The 6,000-nt window shown below is 37.7% G+C and overlaps 1 long non-coding RNA gene across 1 annotated transcript in view; it reads right to left on the bottom strand.

Annotated features, from left to right (window-relative positions):
* Positions 1-1,386: 1,386 nt before the first annotated feature.
* The window catches only part of LOC137166939 (uncharacterized), a 28,349-nt gene continuing 23,735 nt past the window's right edge, over positions 1,387-6,000 (bottom strand). The window contains exons 2-3 of the long non-coding RNA XR_010923888.1: positions 2,156-2,215; positions 1,387-1,450 (exon numbers count right to left, since the gene is read on the bottom strand). This is a non-coding gene — a long non-coding RNA (uncharacterized lncRNA). The remainder of the gene's footprint in view (positions 1,451-2,155; positions 2,216-6,000) is intronic.

Below are 6,000 nucleotides of genomic sequence, written 5' to 3'. Positions count from 1 at the left end.
CCAAGAAGAAAAATGGCATACAAGGGTTGGAAGATATAGATACAATCCAAAATATAAAATTTGTATACAACCATTTTTAATATTGAGAAATATTTATTGGCCAAAATACTGAAGATATAGTTTTCTGTTTGTGTGTGTAATCAAAATTTATTTATTCATGGACAGTAATATGATCTGCTTCCATTATAAGCACTGTATGATTAGTTGATGTTATAAGTAGTTGTCCTTCTCTCAAGAATCTGATCCTGCAGTTCTACTTCAGGCAAAACTCCCTTTAACTTGAAAACTTTTTGAAAGTCTTGTCTGCCTAAGAACTGCAAGGTTGGAACCCAAGTAAATTAGAGGAATTTTTAAGGTACTTTGTTATATTTTATTCTATATAACTTGAGCTAATCAGAAAATAGAAATGAAAATGAAATTTTGAACAAAAAACAGGAATGAAAAGTTTTTGGAGAAGTTTTCTATTTTTCAGCCAGCTCTATTTATAGCACACATTAGCTAGAAATTTTGCTTTTGCAAACAGCTGTGAACTTCAGAGAGATCTAGAGAACAAAATATCTGAGTCACAAGAAGACTAAAATGAAAGATGCAACAATGATCAAAAGTCTTTAAGGGCATAAAGTAACAGAAGTCAATCTGATGCTTCCCTCCCTTTGTATAAGCAGAAGCAAAAAAGGGGAAGGGAAGGCATATAAAGGAGAGAGCAGTGCCCAAGGAACCTCTCTGCAGCAAATCTATATGAACAAACTCCACAAAATGGAAGCAGGAATGGTTCAATGCTAATGAGCAGATTATTCTCCATGGCATGCTTGCCCTGTGGGTTTCAGCAGAATTTTGCTGGAAAATTTTCTTCTATCAGCATTAACGCCCTTCCATTGCTTCTGGATCTTTTTCCAAGTGGAGTAGTGCATAACCAGTTGAGGTTTTGCCAGTGACAACATGGTCCCTAAAGAAGTTATAATGCCATGCATGTAGAAAGTCCTACAGTCAATCTGAGATTTCCTGTATTCACACATTTGCCCTTTACCCTCACACGTCTCTTTGGGATCTGCTGAGTTTATAAACCTAATCCCATCTCTATTCCACTAGACTGCGGACTCCTTCTTTTGGGAGTCATATGAAACTATGAAACTATGAGAAGAGATTTATGTAGTTTCACTGAGTTTTTCCCTCCTGTAAATGGAATATCTGATCCAATATATTTAATATTTACATATTGGACAAGGAGTGGGCAGAGAGGTCTGAAGAATGGGCAGAGTCTTGTCTCTATGCCTCCAACTCACAGCTGAGCTGTGGCAGGGGGGTAATCTGCTACTGGTAGAGATCAATCAGAGATTACCACACACAGGAAGCAAGGGAAGACAAAGTGTCCTCCCTAGTGTCTTTCTGGAGGAGAATCTGCTGCACACAGCCACCTACGCAGAGTTGGTTGTAAAAGCACTATCTAGCCCTAAAAGAAGAGCACAATTAGCATGAGTGTACAAAGTGTTTGTTTTTATAATATACTCATGTATGTCTGCTCATACGCAACTTGCAAATTCACATAAATTTGCATCTTAGCTCTGTGACCCATAACATTTATCAGCTTTTCATAATCTTTATCTTTTTTTGAGGAGGCTAGGATTTGTGTGTGTGTGTGTGTGTGTGTCTGTGTATTGGAGGGATGACATTATTAGGATGCAATATGCCAATACTTAAGAACATGAGTAACTTTACTCACGAGTAGTCCCACTGAAGTCAATAGTGCTTCACATGCTTAAGTGTTTGCAATTTTGGGCCCTTAGCACCACCTCTTTCTATTTTGAATCACTGAGGTTCATATGAATTGTGTTTACTACAAAATATAATATCTAAAGTTTTTAAAATATTTATATTGGCATTTGGAACATATATCAATGATGTACATTTAATGAACACCAGTGAGCGAAATAGTTTTTTTGAAAATACCTGCAGTGATCCAGAAGCAGCATGTTTGCAAATTGCTGTACTGTATCTGGGTCCAGTTCTGCAAACAGGTACTTACATCAGTAATGATGCCCATATAAGAAATCTCATTCTATTCTTCGAGCCCAAACCTGCAAAGACTTACATACACTGGTAGCCTCCTTACATAAGAGAACTTTCTGAGTAATACATTTTCACATGAGGGACTTACACACAACACTGATAATCTCCTTCATTAAAACGTGTCACTTATTTTTATCCTGGGTAGAAGCTGTAAAAAAAAAAAAAAAAGATGAATAAATAAGAATTAATTGCCAAAATGCACCTGGGTAACTAAATTAAATTTTAAATACTGAAAGATTTAGAAATGAAATTCAGGCTAACAGGTCACCACAATGCCTACAGCTACAATATTCATTTTTCTTAGCTTACATACAGTCAGCAGATTTGATTTAACATAAATGTATGTGGTCATTTCTGAAAATACACCAGCCTTCATAAAATAGTAAAGAAGCATTTTTCATGCACTCATATGACATGTTTACCTAGAAAAAGTATAAAAAGCTGCAAAGTATTTCACTGTTATTAGGAACACTTAGTGGACCAAATTCTTCCCTAAAGTATATGATTGCACACATGTAACTGAAGACAAAATTTACCCTCCTTCAGCAAAAAGTCCAAGTAAATAGGCTTTGTATTGAGAACTGAATGGAGGTTGGTGAGGATGGAATATACCAGTTCCTCAGGGTTGTAATTTCAGCGTATGAGCTGCTTTCCCACCACACCCTAATGTCCTAAGCATCCTGGCCACTGGTTCCACATAAGTATGGACAGAATAGCCCCTTCATTCCTGTTTACATGAAAAGCAGTTTAAACAGCCACTCCTGATATGTATGGAGCTCAGAGGCCTTGATTTATGGACCATTCAAGAATTCAATGAGTCTTCTGTGGCACAGAGAGCCTTGCACAGGACCTGCACAAAATTTGACTCACTGGTGCAGGGTGCAAATCAGGACAGAATTTGACCCACTGTGTGTTCCTAACAGAGAAATATTGTACTTTTTTTTTTAAATGGCAATCAGGTTCATAGATAGATTAATAGATTCCAAGGTCAGAAGGGACCATTGTGGTTATCTACTCTCACCTCCTGTATAACACAGGACCTAGAACTTCCCCAAAATAATTCCTACAGCATATATTTTAGAAATCTTTTGGAAATCTTACATGTACCGCAAATTGAAAACCACTGTTTTAGAAAAACATCCAATCTTGATTTAAAAATTGTCAGTGATTGTCACGAATTTTAGTAAGTTATTCCAATGGTTAATTACTCTCACTTTTTAAATGTATTCATAATTTAAATTAAGTTTTCCAAATATAACAAATATGCCAAAATACCATAATCATCATAATACACAAAATAAATCAAAAGGGCTAGGGTAAAGGTAGGGGAGGGGAAGCAACATATCTATCTTCAGGGTCTACGACGACTCTACGTTAATCATAGACATCTAAAAATTCAGCCCAAATTGCTTTGAATTTTCAGGCATTCCTTTCTGCAAAATGCCAGTCATTCATTAGCTGCAAGGTCAGCCATATCACTGAGCCAGGCATTGATATTTTGTGGGGAGCCATTTTTGTAGGATTAATTTTTTAGTGACCAATGCTGCATGTTGGAACTACACTGCCTTGTTACCAGGTAATCTCCATGAATGAGGAATATATCCAAGAATGAAACTTAAGGGGAATGACTCCAATTTAACATCCAGTATCGAAGTGGTCCTTTGATCCACCTCAGACCAGGAATTCTTGATACAAGGGCATTCCCAAAACATGAGCTAACGTAACACCAATGGAATTACAATTCCAATGCAGTCAGTTTACCATTAGCCTATGGGGGGGGGACCAGTATATTCGAAAAAGTATCATTTGGTGAATAAGCCATAGTCCCAGGTCTATAGTTGCTTTTTAAACACTTGATAAAATTGTATTCCACTGGATCAGAGATAGTTGTATGTCCAAATCTCTATTCCACGAACTCTCAAATTATCAATGTTGGCAGAGTGTTTTGGGTCAGAAAATTGTACAAGGATACCATTGGCAAAGTAAATCCAGGAAGTTTCCTCTGAAATAATAAAAGTTCTGAAGCTCCCCAATACATCCCGTACAAATTCCTAAATATTTTCACTTAAATATTTATGTTTTATTCCCAGTCTGAAATTGTCTAGCTTCAACTTCCCACCATTGGATCGTGTTAAATCTTTCTCTGTTAGATTGAAGAGCCCTTTATTAAATATTTGTTCTTCATGTAGGTTCTTATAGATATAATCAAGTTACCCCTTAACCTTCTCTTTGTTAAGCTAAATAGATTAAGCTCCTTGAGTCTGTCACTATGAGGCATGTTGTCTAATCCTTTAATCATTCTCTTGGCTCTTCTCTGAACCCACTCCAATTTATCAACATCCTTCTTGAATTGTAGACACCAGACTGGACATAATATTTCAGCAGCGGTCACACCAGTGCCAAATACAGAAGTAAAATAAACTCTTTACTCCTACTCAAGATCTCTTTTACACGTCCAAGGATTGCATTAGCCCTGTTGGCCACAGTGTCACAGTGGGAGCTCATGTTCAGCAGTGTTCCACCATCATCCACAAATCCTTTTCAGAGTCACTCCTTCCCAAGAGGTCAGTAGGGTTGCACAAGAATAAGGCAAAGAACAATGTGTCCCACAATGTTTAAACTGTCCATAATGTGAGGGGGGGAGGGGAAAAAGATTATAGAGTTACACTATAAAATAGATCTTTAATTATATTTTGAAAATAAGCACATGGGAGAAAATTAAACAACCCCAGCACAAAGCCTCATTAAGTGGCTGTGTGAAGATCTGGACTTCGCAGCTGGACATTTCTCCCTCTCCCTCTGCAACTCTCCCAGGCTTTGGGTGCTACTGGGCACGAGCTGGCCTGTTCTCTCAACTCTGGTGATGCAAGAAGTTGGCACAGGCAGCAGCAGCTCTTCTTAGGTTCTCTGGGCCCCACCCCCACTTCTCCACCTCCAACCAGGAAAGCAGCAATTTAGGCTTATGTGACCTATCCAGCCACCAGAACAATTCATAATCAGGCCTCTGAGTCCCCAAGCCAACACCACTACCCAAAAGATATCTTATTAGGTTTCTCAGTGCTGAGTATGCCTGAGCGTAAGTGAGGCAGTGGGTCAGTGAATGCTGGTGAGCAGATGAATGAATGGGCAGAAGCAAATAGGCTCTAGTGACTATGGAAGACATGGGACAGTACTGAGAGTAACTGTATGAGGGGAGGTATCCAAAAAGGTCATTAAGAGTGACTATGGGTGAGTGACTGGGATGGATTGATGAGTGAAGAATGAATAAATTTGATGGGACAGAGGAGAGAGAGAATGAGGGAATATTCTAAAAATCAGAAGTAGGACGAGGAGCAACAGATTTAGAGTGCTTAGAAAGGAAAATATGATTACTAAAGAAAGAGTGGGTGTGAGAGAGAGGGAAAGATATTGAAAACAATAGAAAGCGAGGAAGGGACATAGTGCAAGGAAAGGAAAAGGGAACAGGAAATGAAAGGGAAGTAACAAGAGACAAGAAAAGAAGGAACAAGACTGAAAACAAAGGAAAAGGTACCCAAGATATACAAAAACAGTAGAGTTAAGGAGAGGAAGAAAGAAAAACAAAATCAAAGGAGACACAGTAAATTACATTTAAAAAATGATTTAATAGAAGGCTGAGTGTCAGAATATTACAATAAAATTAACATGACTGACTGTATAATATATAGATGGATATAGCACTATAAAAAGCATAAGTAAATTGTACAATTGTTACTGCAAACTGTGCCAAGAAAGAAACCAAAAAAAAAAAAAAAAGTTCTTGCCAGAAGAGATTATATTCTAAAGATAGAGTATGTTCATATTTAGATTTCTGTACCAATGTTCAATTTGAAGGGGTGGGGAGGGGTGATTTACATTTTGGGCCTCCACAACTGAGTGAATTTCATCAATAGGAAACTGCTAACGTGTAGGTGT

This window comes from Emydura macquarii, unplaced genomic scaffold (genome assembly GCF_026122565.2).
Source record: "Emydura macquarii macquarii isolate MOO-44397 ecotype Brisbane River unplaced genomic scaffold, CSIRO-AGI_Emac_v2 contig_2897, whole genome shotgun sequence".
Lineage (NCBI taxonomy): Eukaryota > Metazoa > Chordata > Testudines > Chelidae > Emydura > Emydura macquarii.
This window is presented reverse-complemented; position numbering and strand designations above follow the sequence as displayed.